This window comes from Pogoniulus pusillus, chromosome 24 (assembly GCF_015220805.1).
Source record: "Pogoniulus pusillus isolate bPogPus1 chromosome 24, bPogPus1.pri, whole genome shotgun sequence".
Taxonomy (NCBI): Eukaryota; Metazoa; Chordata; class Aves; order Piciformes; family Lybiidae; genus Pogoniulus; species Pogoniulus pusillus.
Genome location: NC_087287.1, coordinates 4936405 through 4958907, shown reverse-complemented (window position 1 = coordinate 4958907; position 22503 = coordinate 4936405). Strand labels below are relative to the sequence as shown.

At 52.3% G+C, this 22503-nt stretch overlaps 1 long non-coding RNA gene across 1 annotated transcript; it reads left to right on the top strand.

Moving 5' to 3' along the window:
- The first annotated feature begins 216 nt into the window (after nt 1–216).
- Nucleotides 217–18549, top strand: LOC135185925 (uncharacterized). Its single transcript, XR_010306685.1, has 3 exons — nt 217–547; nt 17336–17505; nt 18187–18549. It is a non-coding gene; the product is annotated as an uncharacterized LOC135185925 (long non-coding RNA).
- Nucleotides 18550–22503: the final 3954 nt, after the last annotated feature.

Below are 22503 nucleotides of genomic sequence, written 5' to 3'. Positions count from 1 at the left end.
ACCACAGCTCTTATATTACAGCCCAGCAACCTCAGCTGGTGCCCAGGTGGGAGCAGAGCTTCATCACAACCTCGCCCACTGTTTTTCCCAAGCAGGCTGGGGAAGCTCAGGTGCAAACACTTAGGGTAGATTAGCAGCACGTGGACTTTCTGGAGACTTCCTAGCCACAGGCTGATGTAACTGAAACCACTAATCACAGCAGACGTGCACCTGGTGGCAGAGGAGCACAGACCTTCCCCTTCCTGCATTGCACACAACGGGGGCTTCGACTCACTTCAAAGCTTGCAGGATCCTTGTCCTTCCCTGCAAATCCAGGCACAGCTTCTTGGAGCAGGCTTGTTCCAGCTTCCATCTTGTAGCTGTGTCACCTGTGAAGACCCTGCTCTGTGCACGGCTGCCGCAAGGAGCACCTGAAGGATGGAGCTCAGCTCTCTCCAAGGCTGGTGTGTGTGGAACAAAGCCAGAGGATTGTGCTGGTTCACCAGTTTCTGCCTGCGTGTGGAGTCTCCGTGCCGTGGTTTCCTCTGCTGCTCTCCAGCCCAGAAAGGTAAGACACTGGTTTGGTTTCCTTGGTTGATGCATTTGTAGTGTTAAGACCTCAGTAAATCCTCACTGAAGCTTGCTTTTTTTTCCTTCTGTGCTTCTTTATCTGCATTTAGGAGGGGTCTGGGCAGGCTTTCTGATAGATTTCAGGAGAGCAGATGCTGTGCTAGATGTATCAGGAACAGTGTGGCCAGTAGGGCAAGGAGGTTATTCTTCTGTGTTCAGCACTGCTCAGGCCACACCTTGAGTACTGTGTTTACTTCTGGGCTCCTCAGTTCAAGAGAGCTGTTGAGGTGCTGGAAGGTGTTGAGAGAAGAGCAGCAAGGCTGGGGAGGGGCCTGGAGCACAGCTCTGTGGGGGGAGGGTGAGGGAGCTGGGGGTGTGCAGCCTGCAGCAGAGGAGGCTCAGGGCAGAGCTCATTGCTGCCTGCAGGGAGGCTGTGACCAGGTGGGGTTGAGCTCTGCTGCCAGGCAGAAGAAGGGGACACAGCCTGAAGTTGTGCCAGGGAGGTTTGGGCTGGATGTTAGGAGGAAGTTCCTGGCAGAGAGAGTGATTGGCATTGGAATGGGCTGCCCAGGGAGGTGGTGGAGTGGCCGTGGCTGGAGGTGTTGCAGCCAAGCCTGGCTGGGGCACTTAGTGCCATGGTCTGGTTGGTTGGTCAGGGCTGGGTGCTAGGTTGGGCTGGCTGAGCTTGGAGCTCTCTCCCAACCTGCTTGATTCTATGATTTGCAAAGCTGGTTCCTATTACAGTGACGCTGGTGGGATGGCACAGCTCAGCTCTGCTTGTAGCTGCTTCCTATGGGCTGGCTTCCCCCTCATGCTGTTTTTGCTGCTGTGGTGGAAAGTGTTGTGAAAAACAAGCAGTTGTGTTACTTTTGCTCTGCTGTTTCATGTCCTGCTGTGAAAAACCTTTGTGTTTTGGGCTCATTAAAACAGCTAAGTGAAAGTCAGAGTGCCTGTGTTGCACTGGAGTCAGTGCAGAGCAGTTCTGCTAAGGCAGGTGGACAAGTAGGTTGTTATGAGTGCAAGCTCCCTTCTTCATAGAGACACTTCATATCATTTCAGTTGGAAAAGCCCTTTCAGATCATCCAGTCCAACCATTCTCTGACTCTGCCAAGGCTGGGGCTAAACCATGGCCCTCAGCACCACATTTCTGCCTCTTTTCATCACCTCCAGGGATTCAACCACCTGCCTGTGCCAGGCTTTGAGAACTCTTTACAGGAAGAAGTTTCTTCTGATGTCCAACCTAAACCTCCCCTGGTGCAGCTCGAGGCCATTTCCCCTCACCCCTTCACTTGTTACAAGGGAGCAGAGCTCCCCCCCCCACACCTGTGCCCAGCTCCTTTCAGGGAGCTGCAGAGAGCAATTAGGTCTGCCCTCAGCCTCCTTTCCTCCACACTAAACACCCTCATTTCCTCAGCTGCTCTTACCCAGCCCTGTGCCCTAGACTCCTTTCATTTGTTGTCCTTCTTTGGACCCCCTCAATGCCCTTCTTGTCATGAGGACCCCAATCTGAACCCAGTGCTCAAGGTGTGGCCTGATACAGCTCGAAATGATTCCATTCCTTTGGAGTCCAGGTGGCTTGCTGCTGCCATCAGCTGGGGCTGGCATTAGGAAGCGTTGGATTCACTGGTGCCTTGGAACCCCAGCACTAAGTGGTTATCTGCTGTGCCAGGCCATTGCATGCTGCCTTTACTCTGCTTCTCAGTGCAGAGCTTTCTCTTAAGATGAGACAGCTTTTGCTGTTAGCTTGGGATTGTTTAGGATGGGCTTTGTGTCAAACATTTGGGCCAGGGGTTTAAAGTCCCTTCATTCTCCCTGCGTTCACATCGACCCTGAAATTGCAGTTGAGGCAAGGATGTGACTGCACACAGGAGATTGGCTGAGCTCCTCTCTGGAAAGCTTGGTTGAGAAATTTATTGACTATTTTAAGACACTGAGGGCTAAATGATACCTTTAGGATTCAGGATACAAGAGGGAACAGGCAGGAAGCTTTCAATGTTTGGAAGCTTTAAATGTTTACTGAACCAGGTCTTATTTTTTCACTTGTTTTAGTAAGAGATTTCAAACACAGACAAATAAAGTGACAGAGAGCCTACTCCTCATCCTCAGAATGAAGGCTTCCCTGATCTCTTTAATGTAGACTTCTTAAGTCTTTGGCATGAGCAAGGTCCCAGGCTTGTGGTCATGTTTCACCTCCTGCCCTTGGCAGTAGCCATTGAGCTTCTCTATCCATACAGTGGGCAAGGCCGGAAAGGGAAACAGAATGCTCAGTGTTGCTTGAGGAACATGAGAGAAGGAGATGAAGGTTTCTGGGGTCAGAACCCACTCAGTTTCTCCTTTTTGTCCCTCTTGTATGAGCAGCAGAGTTAGACTTGGCAAACAAACCCCCAACCCCCTGTATTCCCAAGTTTGCTTCTGTGCATTTTTGAACCTTTGAGCCCTGGAGCCAAGGAAGATGAAATGTTTTGGCAGATTCCATGCATTTCCATTTGTAAAAAACTAAGGTTACTCTTCTGATGGCTTCTCCCAGTGCTTTTTTTGGCAGAGGATTAAGTTCCTGAGTGAATTTAGCAGATGACAACATGAATATTGTAAATCCTCGTTGCCTTCCCAGGTACCCATGCTGGTGTATCATTTGAATTTCAAGTGTCTGCAGTATTAAACTCACTTATCAGCTGTTTCCCTCTCTGTCTGGGGAGCTCTTGGTTGTTAGGGCTAATGACTGTGCTGAAAATAAAACCAGGTAGGCTTCTCAGAGCAAAGAGCTAGAAAAGGGCAGTGTTCCAAAGAGCACCTGCAGAGCCTCAACCAGAGCTGGCAGGTGAAGGGTGAAGAAGAAACAAAACTTTTTTCAGTGTTGGGTTGTGAGTGTCACAAAGTCCAAAGGCAGCCAAGGTTTTGACTCTTCACATCACCCTGCTGCTGAGTCATCAGAAGCCAAAACTGCCCAGAGCAAAGTATCTCACAGAACGTCAGGGGCTGGAAGGGACCTCCAAGGCTCCTCCAGTCCAACCCCCCTGCAGAGCAGGAGCACCCAGAGCAGATCACACAGGAACTCATCTAGGTGGGGTTTGAATATCTCCAGAGAGGGAGACTCCACAACTCCCCTGGGCAGCCTGTCCCAGTGTTTTCCCTCACAGGGAAAAAACTCCTCCTCCTGTTTCCATGGAACTTCCTATGCCATTGCCCCTTGCCCTGTCCCTTGCTCCCTGGCACTGAGCTGAGGCTCTTCCAAGTATCACTCCCTGTGGAGCAATCTGTTGGCAGCACAGCAGGGTTGTGAGCAGAGTATGCTGGAGGGGTCCCTTCCCACCACAGCTGAAGGGAGAGCTGGAGACAAAGGGGAAATGGGGATAGTAATTTGCACAGTGTGTGATCTGGTGGAGGAATTAACTGCTGCAGTAGGAAAGCCACAGGCAGTTGCTGGGTGCTTTCCTAGTCAGGGAATCACCATTAGACACTTGAGAGGAGGATAATGAGGGTTAGTCCTCCTGCCATTAGCTAGGTTGTTACTCCTGGGAGGAGTCTTCTCTCACCAACTGGTCCAAATACTTGAGCATCATGTTTTGATATCACACCAGAGTAGCCTGGAAATCAGCACTTTGCACTGCTGCTTCCTTCTGGATGTCTGCTTTTTCCAAACCAGAGAGCTCCCAGCACTCCAGCTCTCCAGGAAGGAGAACTGCTTCCTTGAGAACTGCTTTCAGGATGTGTCTGGAAGTTCATTTAAAACAGAAGTAGAGATGCTGGTGGGCATTGCAGACTTGTCACTTCTGAAGGGCAGCTGGTGGGCTGGATCTGTCACTGCTGGAAACTGTATGGGTAAAGGCTGTCTTCTTGTGGGGCTGGGGGTGGGGAAGAGGAGAATGTAGAGAACAGGCATGGAGAGCTGGAAAATGGAGAAGGAGAGGATGGAGAGACAAGGCTTGGAGAGAGGCAGGACATGGAGGGCTGGAAAATGGAGGAGAGGATGGAGAGACAAGGCTTGGAGAGAGGCAGGGCATGGAGAGCTGGAAGATGAAGGAGGAGAGGATGGAGAGACAAGGCATGGAGAGAGGCAGGATATGGAGATCTGGAAGATGGAGGAGAAGAGGATGGAGAGGCAAGGCATGGAGAGAGGCAGGGCATGGAGAGCTGGAAGATGGAGGAGGAGAGGATGGAGAGACAAGGCATGGAGAGAGGCAGGGCATGGAGAGCTGGAAGATGGAGGAGGAGAGGATTGAGAGGCAAGGCATGAAAAACATTGGCATGAGGAAGTAGAGTTGGGCAAGGCAGATCACAGAGAAGCAATCTTGAATCATTTGCAACTTATGGCAAGCAGAGGATGCTCTAAATTCCCTAAACTTGAGTAACCCAACTGACCCTGATCACTTTCAGCTGTGCTTTGCAAAGGTTCTGCTTCTCCAGCAGCTTGGTACTTCTGGCATTTAGTGCACCTTACCTGGATAACCTGAATGAAAAGGAGAAGGCTCTGCAGGTGTTCTGCTCTCTCTCTCCAGCCGCCATGTGGTGTGTGTGGCTGTGATGGCTGAGTCCAGCTGCTGCCTGACTTCCCCTTCCAGGCTGATCGCCCTGCAAGAGAGCATTTTTTGCTGGCATCGAAGCTCTGCTGCTGTTCAGGCATCCTCTCTGCTTAGATTCCAGAGCAAGTCGACTTGCCCAGAGGTTTTCCAGGGGGGTTGTTGTTTAGCTTGCAAACAGAATTCAGCAGCACAGCTGCAGCTTGACCGCAGCTCCTCTAATGAACCTCAAACCATGGCCCTGCTTCTTCCCCTGCAGTTGTTGGCTTGGTGAGAATGGGAGGTCAAAAAGTGGCAGGATGCCTTTGTCCTGTCCTGCAGGAAAGGTGAACTTGTTACTTGAAAGGGCAGAGCAGGTGGAGGCTCTGAGTGCTGAAAAGGAGAATGCTTCTGAGAGCAGAGCTGTGCTGTGGGGTTGTGTAGCTCAGACAGTTCTTGGTGATGATGTTGCTTTTGTAATGGTACTGATTGGCTTCTGAAGGTATTTGCACTGGCAGCACCACATATCTCACTTGGAGGGTTTCTGGGAGTACAAGGCTGCATCTGAAACTTCCTGAAAGGAGGTTGGAGCCAGGTGGGGGTTGGTCTCTTCTACCCAGTCAGTAACAAGTGACAGGATGAGAGGAAGCAGCCTCAAGTTGCACCAAGGGAGTTTTGGGTTGGATATGAACAGAAACTCCTTCACTGATCTCATTGCTGTCTACAACTCCCTGAAGGGAGGTTGTAGCCAGGTGGGGTTGGTCTCTTCTCTCAGGCAGCCAGCAACAGAACAGGGGGACACAGTCTCAAGTTGTGCAATCAGTGCAGGTCTAGGCTGGATGTTGTTAGGAAGTTGTTGACAGAGAGAGTGATTGGCACTGGAATGGGCTGCCCAGGGAGGTGGTGGAGTGGCCGTGCCTGGAGGTGTTGAAGCCAAGCCTGGCTGGGGCACTTAGTGCCATGGTCTGGTTGGTTGGCCAGGGCTGGGTGCTAGATTGGACTGGATGAGCTTGGAGGTCTCTTCCAACCTGGTTGATTCTATGAAAGGGTTCTTAAAGCCTGTCACAGGCTCCCTGGGGAGGTGGTTGAATGTCCATCCCTGGAGGTATTTCAGAGAGGCAGAGATGATGTGCTGAGGGCCATGGTTTAGCCCCAACCTTGGCAGAGGTAGAGAATGGTTGGACTGGTTCTTAAAGAGCTTTCCAAGAGGAGCAATTCTGTGATTCTGCTCTGTGAAAGAACTGGCTTCTCAGTGCAGAGCAAACCCAAAAGGATGAAAGTTTTGCTTGCTGGGAAGTGTTCTGCAGTGCAAGTGTCAGCCACTCAACCTTGGGCAGTTTCTTCATGGTGCTGTGATGGGACTGCAGCCAGGCAGGAGGATAATGGTGCAACTTGCTATGCATGAAAGTGGTTCTGAGCTTCTGATTGCACTGTAGAGGTCTGGAAGTGGTTCTGAGTTTCTGATTGCTTTGTAGAGGTCTGGAAACACAGCTCTGAAAGTGAGCAGCACCTGGTGAGCCCTCAGAGTCCTCTAATGGCATCTCCCCACCCAGCCCCTTTCTGTCACTGCAGAGCTTTGCTCTCCGTCCGGCAGTTCAAGTGGTGCTGCTCAGCTGGAAGGCAGGATTTGATAAGCAGCCCCTCAAATGTGTGTTGCCTTGAGCAAAAATGTTTGGTTTAGTGTCAGAATTGTCTGTGCCCTGTTAAATGTCTCCTCCTTTGGCCGTTACTGTTGGAGTGGTTCCACTTGGAAGGGATCTGCAATCATCATCTAGTCCAAGTGCCTGATCACTCCTGAAAGTGTGCACAGAACTTGGGGAGGCTTCAGCTCTAAAACTGTTTAAAGCCAGGTTAGATTAGACAGGGGCTTGAGCAGCCTGGGTTCAGTAGGAGGTGTCCCAGCCCATGGCAGGGAGCTTGCAACTGGATGACCTTTAAGGTCCCTTCCAACCCAACCACTGATTATATGACAGTGAAGCTGAGGCTAACCATTTGCACAGAATGAAAGGTCCCTGCAGTGCTGCAGCAGCTTCCCTGTGGGGACAGGCTGAGGCAGTTGGGGCTGCTCAGCCTGGAGAAGAGAAGGCTGCAGGGACACCTCAGAGCAGCCTTCCAGTGCCTGAAGGGGCTCCCTCAGAGCTGGGGAGGGAGTTTTCACCAGGGCTGGGAGTGATAGGATGAGAGGGAATGGATTGAAAGTTGAGAAGGAGAGGCTGAGCTGGAGAGGAGGAAGAAGTTGTTGCAAGTGAGGGTGGGGAGACCCTAGCAGAGGTTGACACTGTGCATGCCTCCTGCTTGGAGGGGTACCAGGCCAGGCTGGATGAGGCCTTGAGCAACCTGGGCTAGAGAAAGGTGTCCCTGCCCATGGCAGAGAGGTTGGCATTGGATGATCTTTAAGGTCCCTTCCAGCCCATCCTGTGAGTCTGTTCTGTGCTATGTAGACTCACCTCTGGAAGTGCCCCTGGCTTTGAGTGCCCATCAGGGGCTGTTGCCCATGTGTAGGCTGTGGCAAACTGTGAACTGGGTGCTAATGGATCTCTCTGCTGGATCTTGATCTGAGCACTGCTATGGCTTTGGAGAAGAAATGCCTTTTATTTGCAGCATTTGGAAGTGGCTGGTGAAAAATGTTCCTTGCTAATGGTGCCTGTTCCCTTCGTTTGAACTCCTCCATCTCCCTTCCACCAGCCTTAAATCAAACTCAGAATTAAGAAGGATAAGGCAAGAAATTAAATGATGATGAGATAAGACTGCCAAGCTTTGTACTTAGGGCACGTAGAATTCGTGGCAAGACAAACTTGACTCACCTAGCAAGAAGGGAGATTAGAAAAGAATTTGTTTAGAAAGGAGCTGAAGTGTTTAGTTCTGTTGAGCCTCTCGCTGCACCTTAGCAGAACCATTCCTCCCTCTGCTCGGGTGAGTCACAGGCTCACAGGATGTCAGGGGTTGGAAGGGACCTAAAGAGATCATTGAGTCCAGCTCCCCTGCCAGAGCAGGACCACACAATCTAGCTCGGATCACAGAGGAACACATCCAGACAGGCCTTGAAAGGCTCCACTGGATCACAGGATGTTAGTGGTTGGAAGGGACCCAAAGAGATCAGTGAGTCCAACCCCCTGCCAGAGCAGGACAATCCTATCTAACACAGATCACACAGGAACACATCCAGACAGGCCTTGAAAGGCTCTAGAGAAGGAGACTCCACAACCTCTCTGGGCAGCCTGTGCCAGGGCTCTGGGACCCTTACAGTACAGAAGTTGCCCCTTGTGTTGAGCTGGAACCTCCTGTGCTGCAGCTTCCATACACTGCTTGTTCTATCCCAGGGAGCAGTGAGCAGAGCCTGTCCCCCTCTCCTGACCCCCAGCCCTCAGATGTTTCTGAACATTGATTAAATCCCCTCTCAGTCTTCTCCAGACTAAGCAGCCCCAGGTCCCTCAGCCTCTCCTCAGCAGGCAGTGAGGTCCTTTCCTACCCATTCAGTGATTCTCTGACTGTAGATTTGCACCTGCACACTCCTGATTCCTTTCATGATTTTGGCCACATCCAAGCTTCCCCCCGGGGATGTAATGCCTGTCTGACCGTGCTTTGATAGCTGAGCCTGTCTGGAGTTGAGAAAGGGCAATTCGGGTTTCTGTTTCTGTTTGTAGAGAAGCTTCTGTGCCCCTGATTCCTGGCAGAGAGCTTTTGGCATGCCCACCCACAGGGGAATGGTGATGCTGTGAATGGAGCAGACCTGGCTGCTGGAGAAAGCTGGGGTTGGAGAGGAGAGCACAGAGAAAGAAGACAAAAGAATTATCTCATCTTGCAAGGTCTTTGTTCCTCAGTCAGGGTAACAAGCCACACTCCCCAGCAGTTCACAGGGCTGCCAGAGTCGTGCTAGACTTGAGCGTGAACCAAAGGAAAGGGCAAAGGCCCTGGGGGTCTGGGCTGATGCAAAGCTCCACAGGAGCCTGCAGTGTGAGTGCAGCCCAGATGCTTTTAAATAGGATGTAATGGCAAAGCAGCAGAGCTCATGGCTCAGCCCCAGTGTTCAGCTGCAGTGTGCCCTGTCAGCATGCCCAGCATGGTGGGCATCCTGCTGTGAAGCCCTCCTCTGCTTGCTAAGGTGGAGTTTCAGAGCAGGAGAGGAGCGAGCTTTTGTCCTGAGGGAAGCCTGTGAACCCTGGGTCTAGACAAGGTGGAGGGGAGCTGTGCCAGCAGGGACACATGAGCTGCTTTCAAAGGACTGCAGTTGTCACACACTGCTCCTGCCAGCATGGGGACACTTCCCTTTGTCTGGTGCCACCCTGCAAGTGTGCAGACATCTCTGTTTGGAGTGGGGAAATGTTTATCTTCTGTGCCTTGCTTTAGGATTTCTCAGTCATACAGAAGGACTTTGGATTAAGACCTTAATATTTAATAAGGTCTCTATTGTTGGGGAGCCTGCCAGGGAGAGATTGGGCTGGCAGCTCAGGGGATTAATGCACACACAGAGCTGGCTCTAAAAGCCCTGCATGATAATCTTTAAATATGCTTAGGCATTGTGCTTGTGCAGCATCCTCCCCTCCCTCCCCCCCGGGACCTGCTGCTGCTCTGCCTCACCGACTGCACTCAGGACAGAGCTGAAGCTGCAGCACAGCCTCTGCCTGCAGGCAGACCTGCTTCAGTCATAGCGTCGCAGGATGGATTGGGCTGGGAGGCACCTTAAAAGCTCATCCAGTGCCAACCCCCTGCCATGGGCAGGGACACCTCCCACCAGCACAGCTTGCTTGAGGCCTCTTCCAACCTGGCCTTGAACATCTTCAGGCAGGAGGCATCCACAGTGACAACTTGTGCCGGGCACCATTAGCAAGGAACATTTTTCACCAGCCACTTCCAAATGCTGCAAATAAAAGGCATTTCTTCTCCAAAGCCATAGCAGTGCTCAGATCAAGATCCAGCAGAGAGATCCATTAGCACCCAGTTCACAGTTTGCCACAGCCTACATATGGGCAACAGCCCCTGATGGGCACTCAAAGCCAGGGGCACTTCAGAGGTGAGTCTACATAGCACAGAACAGACTCACAGGATGGACTGGAAGGGACCTTAAAGATCATCCAATGCCAACCTCTCTGCCATGGGCAGGGACACCTTCCTTTAGCCCAGGTTGCTCAAGGCCTCATCCAGCCTGGCCTGGTACCCCTCCAAGCAGGAGGCATGCACAGTGTCAACCTCTGCTAGGGTCTCCCCACCCTCACTTGCAACAACTTCTTCCTCCTCTCCAGCTCAGTCTCTCCTTCTCAACTTTCAATCCATTCCCTCTCATCCTATCACTCCCAGCCCTGGTGAAAACTCCCTCCCCAGCTCTGAGGGAGCCCCTTCAGGCACTGGAAGGCTGCTCTGAGGTGTCCCTGCAGCCTTCTCTTCTCCAAGCTGAGCAGCCCCAACTGCCTCAGCCTGTCCCCACAGGGAAGGTTCTCCAACCCTCTGATCATCTTCGTGGCCTCCTGCACCCTTTCCACAGTGCTTCTGCCTTGTGGAACCCACTCTGCTAGCACTGTCAGGCAGGGATCTGAGCAGTCCTGCTGCAGTGGTGGTGTAGACACAATGTGCTGCATTCTGGGATGGCTCCAGACAAATTGGAAGGCTTGGGAATACTTTCATTGTGGAAGATTGCTTTTTCTGTATTTAAATAGGAACTTAACCAGTCTGAAAGGTGTCTGGGCCAAGAGTCACTTTGCTTGTGTACACATTGCTGGGGATTATCTTCATTTCAATTTAATTTGCCACTTCACTTCATGCTATAAAGCTCTCAGGGAAGCTTTAATTTTCAGTGAGAGCTTGCTAAATTAAAATGAAAATGAAATAAGCTTGCAGCAGCAGCACTGAGAATGGCAGCACTACCCCCAGCCCCTCTGATACTGCACCAGAGCTGCCTCTAAGGCAGTAGGGTACTTGAATGTGGGCTCCTAGATCTGATCGTGCAGCTGAACACCCTGACCTTCCCCTGATGTGTAATTGCACTGATCACAGACTCACAGAAGGGTTTGGCTTGGAAGATCAGCCAGTTCCAACACCCTGCCACAGGCAGGGACACCTACTAGAGCAGCTTGCTCAAGGCCTTGTCCAACCTGGCTTGGAACACTGACAGTCTTGGAGCCTCCACAACTTAGAATCATAGAATCAGTCAGGGTTGGAAGGGAGCACAAGGAGCAGCCAGTTCCAACCCCCCTGCCATGCCCAGGGACACCCTACCCTAGAGCAGGCTGCACACAGCCTCAGCCAGCCTGGCCTCAAACACCTCCAGCCATGGGGCCTCAACCACCTCCCTGGGCAACCCATTCCAGCCTCTCACCACTCTCCTGCTCAACAACTTCCTCCTCACCTCCAGCCTCACTCTCCCCATCTCCAGTTTTGCTCCATTCCTCCCACTTCTGGCACTCCCTCAGAGCCTAAAAAGTCCCTCCCCAGTGTTTTTTAAGCCCACTTCAGGTGCTAGAAGGCCACAAGAAGGTCACCTGGGAGCCTCCTCTGCTCCAGCCTGCACAGCCCCAACTCTTTCAGGCTGTGCTCACAGCAGAGCTGCTGCAGCCTCTCAGCATCCTCCTGGCCCTGCTCTGGACACTCTCCAGCATCTCCACAGCCCTCTTGTCCCAGGGGCTCCAGAGCTGGATGCAGGACTCCAGGTGGGGTCTCAGCAGAGCACAGCAGAGGGGCAGAATCCCCTCCCTGGCCCTGCTGGCCACACTGCTGCTGCTGCAGCCCAGGCTCTGGTTGCTCTCTGGGCTGCAAGTGCACACTGCTGGCTCCTGCTGAGCTTCTCCTCCAGCAGCACCCCCAAGTCCCTCTCCTCAGGGCTGCTCTCCAGACACTGGGCAACCTGTTCCAGTGCCTCACCACAGTCACAGGAAAGAATTTCTTCCTAATGTCCAATTTGAATCCTGCTTCTTCCAGTCTGAAGCCATTACCCCTTGTTCTGTCACTTCAAGCCTTTGTCAGAGTCCCTCCCCAGCTCTCCTGGAACCCTCTTCAAGTACTGGCAGACAGCTTTAAGGTCCCCCTGGAGCCTTCTCCAGACTGAACAACCCCAAGCCTCTCAGCCTGTCCTCACAGCAGAGGGCTTCTAGCCCTCACATTGTTGTTGTGGCCTTCTCTGGACCCACTCTAGCAGTTGCCTGTCCTTGTGGTAGACTCTGCAGAGCTGGACACAGTACTGCAGAGGGGTCTCAGGTGGATGTTGCTGCATCTCACATGATGCTAGGAAAGCTTTTTAATGTGCAGGGCTCTGTGCTCCTGTGCCCAGTGACACACCAGGTGTGCCAAGCTGGGAACCTTTAATCCTTCTAGAGCTCAGCAGTTTTCAGGAGTGCTTAAATCACACAAAATTCACCTCCAGTGCTCCCTGGACTCATCTTCTGTGAGGCTGAAGGCTGCAGCTTGTAAGAGAAATCAGTGTCTGTGCCCCTCTGAATATTCCAGTGTCCTGCAGCAGCACGTGGGAGAGGAGTAGGTGGAACAGCAGCCCAGAGAGGACAGGGAAGCAGGCTGAGCAGGATGAAAGCAGGGTCAAGGGGACAAAAAAGGTACACAAAATTGCACTGAGCCCTCGCCTTGTATGTGCTAGAGAGGGGTGGTGACATCCCACTTTCCCTGGTGACAGGATCGTGGAAGGGTGGGGGTTGGAAGAGACCTCTGGAGATCATCCAGTCCAACCCCCTGCCAAAGCAGGGCACACACAGCAGCTTGCCCAAGAGCACAGCAGCCAAGGGGGGGTTGGGATCTCTGCAGAGAAGGAGACTCCACAACCCCTCTGGGCAACCTGCTCCAGGCCTCCAGCACCCTCACACCAAACAGGTTCCTCTTCATGTTGAGGTGGAACTTTCTGGATTCCAGCTTATTCCCATTGTTCCACAGGGCACCAGCAAAAAGAGCCTGGCCCCCTCCTCTGGACACCCACCCCAAAGGTAGTTATAGCCATTGATAAGATCCACTCTCAGCCTTCTCTTCTCCAGGCTCAACAACCCCAGGGCTCTCAGTCTTTCTTCAGTCTCTTCATCATCCTCACAGCAACTATTGGACTCTCTCCAGCAGGTCCCTGTGTCTCTTGAGCTGGGGGAGCCCAGAACTGGACACCATACTCCAGGTGTGGTCTCAGCAGGGCAGAGAAGGAGGAAGAGGAGGAGAACCTCCCTAGACCTGCTGGCTGCACTCTTCTTGCTGCGCCCTAGGAGAACTTTCGCCTTCCTGGCCACAAGGGCATGTTGCTGGCCCATAGACTCTTGAGCATGGCTGAGCTCCCTCCCTCAGGAACAAGGGAATGTGATTTGCAGGAAGCTTTTAACTCTGCCTCTTTCTTCAGGTGCTCATTCTTTCAAACCTTACTTCAAAGGACCTTCTGATGGTGCAGGCTGGAATGTGTCAGGGAAAGCAGCTGTGGTGTGCAGCTAGGAGTAAGAAAGTGTTTAATAGAAAGAGACTCCAGAAAGAGACCTGGGGGTGCTGGGAGAGAGGAGCTGCAGAGGAGGCAGCAGTGTGCCCAGGTGGGCAGCAGAGCCAATGGCATCCTGGGCTGGCTCAGGAGCAGTGTGGGCAGCAGGACAAGGGAGGTTCTTGTGCCCCTGTGCTCAGCACTGCTCAGGCCACCCCTGGAGTGCTGTGTCCAGTTCTGGGCTGCTGAATTGCAGAGAGATGTTGAGGTGCTGGAAGGTGTCCAGAGAAGGGCAGCAAGGCTGGGGAGGGGCCTGGAGCACAGCCCTGTGAGGAGAGGCTGAGGGAGCTGGGGGTGTGCAGCCTGCAGCAGAGGAGGCTTAGGGCAGAGCTCATTGTTGCCTGCAACTACCTGAAGGGAGGTTGTGGCCAGGTGGGGTTGGGCTCTGCTGCCAGGCAACCAGCAACAGAACAAGGAGACACAGCCTCAGTCTCAAGCTGTGCCAGAGCAGGTCTAGGCTGGCTGTTAGGAGGAAGTTGTTGTCAGAGTGATTGGCATTGGAATGGGCTGCCCAGGGAGGTGGTGGAGTGGCTGTGCCTGGAGGTGTTGAAGCCAAGCCTGGCTGGGGCACTTAGCGCCATGGTCTGGTTGATTGGGCAGGGCTGGGTGCTAGGTTGGGCTGGCTGAGCTTGGAGCTCTCTTCCAACCTGCTTGGTTCTTTGATAATAGGGAACAACTCAAACACACAAACTTCACAGGAAGGAGGTTTAAAACTTCAGGTTTTTATTAGCACCAAATACCAAGCAAGTTCCATGACATCAGCTGTGCTTCCAAGCTGGTGAGTGACTCAGGTTAGGGCAATGAGCTGGTAATCCTGTGACACATCAGCTCAGTCCATGTGCTCCTCTTGGGTCTGCATTTGTGAATCCCTTCAGCTGTGCACAGCTCTCAGCTCACCATTTCTGGGTTTCCTCCCCCAAACAGGAGTATTTCCAGCCAAGGGCTTTCCAGGCAGCTCCGTTCTTGAGAGAACAAGTAACAGGGTATAGAATGGGGGGGTTGGAAGGGACCTCCAGGGATCATCCAGTCCACCCCCTTGCCAAAGCAGGGTCACCCAGTGCAGGTAACACAGGAACACATCCAGTTGGGTTTGGAATCCCTCTGGAGACTCCACAACCTCTCTGGGCAGCCTGCTCCAGGGCTCCAGCACCCTTAAAGAAGTTTCTTCTCATGTTGAGGGGAAAAAAAAACCCTCAGCTGCTCACCAGGAGAAAGCTCAAAGCACCTTTGGCTTCTAGGGACAAATATTCCCTTCTGTCTTCTGACACTTGTGTGCCCTGTTCCTGCAGCTGAGCTCACAGCAGCAAGAGGCACTGGAATGAGCTGCCCAGGGAGGTGGTGAAGTCACTGACCCTGGCTGGTCATTTGGATGTGGTGCTTAGGGCCATGGTTTAATGTTGAGTAGGGTGGGACTTGGTGATCCCGAGGGGCTTTGCCAGCATGGATGTTTCTGTGGTTCTGTGAAGAGTTCTCTCAGCTTCGTTTAGAGCTGGTTCAGCTCCTGCCAGCAGGCCTCCTGGAGAAAGGGAGATGGATGGGGCAAGGGTTGGGGGTTGCACAGAAGCGCTGAGTGACAGCCAGAAGCGATCTGGTTTAGGCTCCAGAGGTGCTCTTTTCCTGGAGTACCTGCGAATGCTTCATCTTAATTGAGTTTGTAAACAGCTGCAGCTCCCCTGGGGGGGAGGCTTCGATTCTGGGAGGAAGGAGAGGCTTAGGAGAGAGCTGAGAACTCCCTTTTTGGTTTGTCTTTATTCATTCTGGTTTCTGGTTTGGTAGGAGTTAGCCTGGTCAGTCAGACTGCCACAGTGCAGGCTGTGGGGTTCATGTGCTGCTCCAGTCACCCCAGGCCAGAGTGGATGCTGGGAAGCATTTCCTGACAGCAGTGCCAGCATCTCCAGCCTGAGGCATTTTCTAGCTTGAGATTCTTCTGGGTGCTTGATACCCAAGCTTAGGTAGTGATAGGGCTTGGGGGGATGGAACAAAGCTAGAAAGGGGTAGAGTCAGCCTGGATGTTAGGAAGAAGTTCTTCCCCGTGAGGGTCCTGAGACCCTAGAACAGGTTGCCTTTGGGGGTGGTGGTGGTGTTTAAGGCCAGGCTGGATGAGGCTCTGGCCAGCCTGATGTAGTGTGAGGTGTCCCTGCCTATGGCAGGAGGGGTTTGGAACTGGCTGATCCTTGTGGTGCCTTCCAGCCCTGACTGATGCTGTGGGAGGCAATGGGTTAGCCTGTGGGTGATGCAGTGGCACCGAACAAGCTTCTGAGGTAAACTGGGTTGAGAGGAAAAAGAAAAAATCAAAAAGGGGAAAAAAAGATTCCCTGAGCATTAGGCTCAGTGGAGAATGTGAAACCTCGAGTGACAGTCCTGCCTGACAGCCCTGCGTGGGGGCTGGCAGCGGGGAGCTGAGGACAGGGAGAGCAACTGGGGTGTAGTGGCTGCTGAGCTCTGTGAGCAGGCTGACGTGAATCACTGGGATACAGAACCTCTCTGCTCCCTGAATCAGTGTCAAACCTCAGCTCCAGAAAGCCATGTAAGCTGCCTAGCCTTGGGCACTGCAAGTTCTAAGTAGCTGCACACTGGGCAGGCTGGAACCTTAACTGCTCAGGTGCCCTTGTGCAGAACTGCAGATTGCAGTGGTGCAGATGTGGGATGGATTTACAGCCGTGGGGTCCTGGAGGGCGTTCAGAAGAGTGTGGCCAGCAGGCCAGGGGAAGTTCTCTGTTCCCCCTCTACGCTGGCTTGGTGAGGCCCCAGCTGGAATATTGCATCCAGTTCTGGGCTCCCCAGTTCAAGAGGAACAGGGATATGCTGGAGAGAGTCCAAGGGAAGGCTACAAGGATGCTGAATGGACTGCAGCACTGCCTGAGGAGGAGAGGCTGAGGACTTTTGAGAGGAGAAGACTGAGAGGGATCTGATAATGTCTATCAGTATCTGAGTGCTGGGATCAGGAAGGAAGGGACAGGGACAGGCTCTGCTCACCTGTGCTCTGGGGTAGGACAAGAGGCAATGGATGGGAACTGCAGCACAGGAAGTTCCACCTCAACATGAGGAAGAACTTCTTGACTGTAAGGGTCCCAGAGCCCTGGCACAGGCTGCCCAGAGAGGTTGTGGAGTCTCCTTCTCTGGAGCCTTCCCAGCCCTGTCTGTTCCTGTGTGACCTGCACTCCTTCTATGCTCTTGCTCTGGCAGGGAGTTGGACTCAGATATCTCCAGAAGTCCCTTCCAAGCCCTAACACCTTGTGGCCCTGTGAAAGGTGTTTGTGGAGGAGGCAGATGATGAGGTGCATCTGAATAGCCTTTCAGAAGCCACTTCTGGAATCCTTTTGTTTCTGTAGTAAATTCAGTGTTTTCAGGATGAACCACTCACACCTGAAACTCCTGTTGGTGTCCACATGGAGAAATGAACCATGAGCAGTTGGGTTTTATGCTCCTCTCTTTTTATATTGATTTAATTGTGAAGCTGTGTCAAGGTCAGGGCTGGGCCAGCTGAAAAGTAAAATCAGAATGACCAGAACGAGCTCTGATCTGCCTCATACTGGGGCAAGGTAGAGATTTCATTCTGTTGGCTGTGGTTTGAACCATGATAAAACATGGGACTGTTAGGTGAGGCTCACACTGGGTGAGGATCTATCTCATCCTTTCAAGTCACTGAGCAAGTGTCTCTTCAGCAAGTCTGTGGTAGCAAAGAATCACAGAACTGCTTTGGTTGGAAGAGACCTCTAAGATCATTGAGTCCAACCTTCAACCTAAGACCACCATGGCCACTGAATGGTCTGCCTAAACTTCTGCATAAAAATGCTAAGGGTTTGAGACACCAGTTTAACTGGGGAGCCTTTTCTTCACTGTGCAGCACCAGAGGACTTCCAGGCCCCCTCTCCAGCCATCTGACACATGGAAAGGAGGGGAACCTTCCTGGTACTGGCACACTGGTGGAGAACCTTTCTGACTGCAGGAGGGGAGGAACCTCCACTGGCATCTGATGGGCCTGCAGAAGAACTGCTCTTCACATGGCACTGCTGGGTGAGTTTGTAGTGGCAGAGACTTTATTGTCTGTGGGGGGGAATGGGGAAGGCAAGAAACTTGGGGCTCTGTGCTCTGCACTCTTGCTGTGTTGAGGTTTCATTGACCACCCTTAAGTCTCCTCTGCCGATCCTCCCCATGCAGACTGAAGGTGCTGTGTGTTTCACAGCTCCTGCAAGCAGCTACACCTGATGATACTCCCAGGCTGTGTTAAGTAGCAGGATGGCAGCTGGAATAGCAAGGGCAGTTGTTGGTGAAAATAGAAACACCTCTGTCTGTGCCTGAACTATGAAGTTCTCAACTGTGTGGTTCAAGAAAGCAAAGAGACCTGAGCTAGGAAAGCTGCTGGGGGAGAACCATGGGCTTTGTGCTCTGAAAAAAATGGGGTCTTGGAAAATCAGCCAGATTTAAGCTGTAGCAGAAAGACAAACTGGGCTGTAGAGGAAGTGCAACTGCTCTGCTCTGTTTCTGTGAGAAACATTAAATCAGCCTTCCTGAAGTGCAGCACCAATGGTAAGGCAATGACAGCGAAAGGTAACGTGCTAAAAGCCCTCTCAGAAGGGTTCTGTTAAATGCCCATGGCCTGAGGAACTTGTGAAGTCCTCTGCTGCAGAGTCAGGCTGAAGTGGGATGGTCACCAAAGCAGGAAGGGAGTAATGGGGTACATGGTGCACTGAGCAGGGTGAAGAGAATCCAGGTCTTACAAAGGTGTCTGCTCTATTGTGGGAGCTGCCAGAAACTGCCACCAAAGCCTTGCCACAAAAGGTCCCAGCTCCTAGAAGACAAGGTCAGTCCTTCCCTTAATGGCTCCATACTATGCAGGCTCAGCAAGAAGGGCTCCACTAAAGCATCTTCACTGAGTCTCCATCACACAGTGATGCCCTCTGACCCTGTGCCAGTAAAGCCAGACTGGCAAAGCAGCTGCCAGGTGCTGCAGGGGTGCAGTCCTGTGTACACCAGGCCAGAGTCACAAAAGCTGTGACAACAAATTTGCTTGCAGTCTTCTGTGGATCTAAACATCAGCCACAACTTGGGGGGTGTGTGCTGCTGAAACTGCAGGGAACTGCTCACTGCAAGGGGTGACCTTTGGAGGGCCCTTCCAGTCCAAACCATTCTGTCATTCTGTGAAACCTCACAAAGGTTCTCACCCCTCAAACCTGCAGGTCTCCACTTCCAGGCCACATCTACCTTTCCACTCTCAGCAGTGTGCCTGTGGTGTGGTTCAGAATGTACCCAGTGTAGGGGAGTTGCACTGGTGAGGCTGTCTGCCCTGAAACCACTTTAGCTGCTGTTAACAAGAGCATGTTACAACAAACTGTGTTGGAAAAGCCCATGCTGGATGTGCCCTGGCACAGGGCACCTGCCAGAGCAGTGGTTCCTCCTTGTCCCATTTTAACACAGCCTGGTGTTAATTGTCTGAGCTTTTCTGTGCAATTTCTCACCCTTGAGCAACTACCTCAGAAGTAAAAGCCTCTGCTCTCAGAATTGCCCCTTGCAGACAAGTGTGTGAACAGGAAATAATTGGGTTTCAGGCCTGAGTGCTTTCGCGCTGCTGTAAATGTGATCTGCCAGCATTTGCCAGCTCCTCCTCAACCAGCACATAATGTCAGGTTGCCCTTAAGAGGAAAGAGGAGACGGTTGGAAATCTACCTGGGAACGAGTTAAAAAATAATCAGAAACATCTCTGAGGAAGGCTCAAAGCAGAGACAGGCAATGAGAAACGACAGCAAGGAGCAGGGTGTGGGTTTATTGTCTTTTATTGTCTGTGTAGGTGCTCACACACACCCCCCTCAGGGTGTGTAGCTACTCGTGGTGCAGTTAGTTGGCTATAAAGAATACAAAAGGCATTCTGTTGTAAACTTTAAAGAATATTTAATAACCTTTAAAAAATAAAATGTATATTTTAAATTCTCTTCCTTCTATGAATGCACAAAAAAGAAGGAAAAAAAAGAACAAAACCAAAGTACCATCCTTTGCAGCGACAAAACGCAGGAGCTGAGCAGCTCTGCCTGCTGTGCTGAGCTACCAGGGACAGGCTGGCAGAGTCCCCTTGGCAACCCGACCCAACCCTCCCCGGTGAGCCCTGACTGGGTTGGGACTCGGAGGTGTCTGGCTGGAGCTCCCTCAGGCCCAGCAGGAATCCTAGCAGACACGTAACAAGGAGCCTGGCTGCCAAGCAGATGTCAGAGCCTGGCCCAGCAGCGAGGCTCAGAGGGTAAGTGACTGACACCTCCTGTGCTGGCTGAGCACGGGCAGGGCAGCCTGGAGCTGTGGCTGCTGAGTTGGTGTGTGAGGAGGGAGGGCTTGGGTGGCTTCCCGCAGTAGCCCCCGCGGCCGACGCAAGGTCAAACATGGTCACAGCTTCTTGGGTGCACTTCCTTCCTCTCCTGTGTTCCAAAAGCCTACAACGCTGCATTCCAGTTGGAATTCCCAAGTGGCAGAATAAACCTTTACAAGTGGATATTGTTTGAGGGGAAGAACAATGAAGTGTTGGGGAGAAGAGAAGCTGGGTGAGTTTGGCGACTGCGCACGATGAGACGTGGAGCTAAATCATTCTGGTGCCCAAGCAGTAAGAGTTGGCTGCTACTGACAGTTACTGTACAGGAAAATAACCCATAGTCTATTTTAGATATCTATATGTGTGTATATATATATATATTAGCATAACTGTGACAATGGAAAGCCAGGAGGATATTGGATCGAATCCAAAAGCTAAACCCTGCTGCTGGAGTCAGTGAGTCCAGCCGTGTGCCCTGGCAACCTTCCCGTGCCAGCAGAGAGCAGTGGGTATCACCTAGCAGTGCTCCCCCTCAGTGCCCCTGCTGCCTTTGCTTTGCTCTTCACTCTAAATGCATCAAGTCCTCCTCTGTGGTGAAAGCTAAGACGTGGAAGTAACACAAAGACTTGACTGGAAGTGACAAAGCACTAATGGCAGCAGTGGGAACCAGTCGGTGTTGCTCTTCGGATGCACCACATAAGCACCTTTTAAAGGGAGTTTGAGTACTAGAGAGTGGGGTTGGGTTTATCTTCAGCCAGTTCCACCTGAAGGTGGATGCAGGACATGGAACTCTCTTGTCTGGGTTTCTACAAGATTGTTGCTGATCCACTCAATATTTTGCCCTCAGCAGCAGACTGGATGCAAGCCTCTAACAAAGGAAAGATGGGAACATGAGGGTTGTTAGAGGGCTGGAACTGGAGCCTGCTGGTGATGCTTTCAGCAGCATGGCACCTGCCTGGCCTCTGTGAGGAGAGTTAATGGCAGCCAACAGCCCAGTTCTGGTTAGCCAAAGCTGCAGAAGCATGGAGGCTTGGCACTGCAAGGCTGGTGGGGATAGCAAGGATTTGTAGCAGCAGTAAGGCATAGGCTGGTTGGTGGTGGCTTGGATTTGCTTTCCTTTCTCTCCAGCAGTTGGGGCTCTGTGGTTGCAGTGACTGGGATCTACAAAGTGAGTATTGCTTCTGCTCCCTAGAGATGTGCATGGACTGCAAGGCAGTTTGGTTGTAAAGACAACCTCAGCTCTGCAGAATGCTTACAGGGACCCACAAGGGCTGACTTCTTTGTTTCTGCTGACGGCTGTCAGTCGTCTCTCAGCGCTCAGCACGTGTTTTGTGGGAGACTTAGGAGGAGGGTTTGTGATCTCACCACCAGGCAGCTGCTGAGGACTGCCCTCTGTGGAGCTCTGAAGCCCCAGGGTTTGCTCTTACCAAGGCAGCCATCATCAGCCTGCTGTCTCTCTGTTAATGTTTAACGGCAGGGATCACTACAGATAGACTTCTCTGCCTCTCACCTGCCTGAAAATCGATGGCTTGTTAATGTGCTCAGCACTGTTGTGCTGCTCTTCAGTGGTGGAAGCGCTGAGCTGGCAGCAGGAGCACCCATGGGTGCAAACTATCAACCATGGCAAGAAGCAAGGTGCAGCCTGGAAAATTGTCTGTGCAGGTAAAGGGAGGAGTGGAGAGAGGGAAGGAACAACTTGCACCACCTTTCACAGCTCAGGACTGTTGGCAGGTCAGCCTGGGCTTGGGACATGGAGAGCAGTGAGCCTGTGGTGATTGTTACCATCATGAGTGAGGCTCTTGCTTGGGGTTCAGGTGCCTGTGTGGGGGCTGCTCACTCAGTTTAACCTCTGTCCTGGGTTCAGCTCTGCTAATACTCAACAAGGCAGTGTAATGCTGCCGTGGTGGTGAGGGTGCTGTAGTAGAGTGCTTGGGCAGCCACAAGAAGTGCACACAAGTGACACTTCCAGCTTGGGCTGCCCAGCTCATTGCCCGAGGCTGACAGATGAAGATGAGGGGTAAGACTCTGGCAGATAGTTGTTCCTTCATACATCACTGTCCTTACTAAGCACTTCCACACAGGACATGGAGTAAGTTCAAGCCTGAGGGGGAGAAGACTGCAGGAACTCAGCAGACTGGAGGAAAAAAAACCCCAGCCAACATCACGCCCAAAACTGAAGCAGTATTTGTCAGTGGTGCAGGGCCAGAAGAGGTGCTAGGGTGGGCGGGGGGGGGGGCATGTCCAGCTCTACTGCTGGCCATAGCCTTTCAATCCAAGTGAGATATGACTCACAGCCGAGCCCTGCTGTCAGCACTACAGCTACCAAGTGGCTTTTTGCCTGAACCTGGTGCTTGCTCCTAGGCTGTCACAGCAGGAATGGCTGCCTTGAGCTGCAGGCACCATGGTTGTGTCTCTGGTCTGCTCTCAGTAGCAGAAAAGACCTCAAAGGCTGCGGGGAGCAGGCCAGTTGCACCACTCCCTTTACCTGTTCCCTTCTGTGTTCTTACCCTGGGATGCTTCAGCTTCTCCCTGTCACATCATCTAGGACTGCTCCCTGCTGGGGAATTGTCTGTTTGAACAGGAAACAGCTGACTCAGCCTCTTCACTAGAAGGGGTGTACAGGAGGGGACCCCAGGAGTCACATCAGCTACCAGTCCAGCGTGGGGAAATGGGACAACTGGTGGCTGTTGTTGAGGGGAGTTCTGATTTGGATTGCTGCA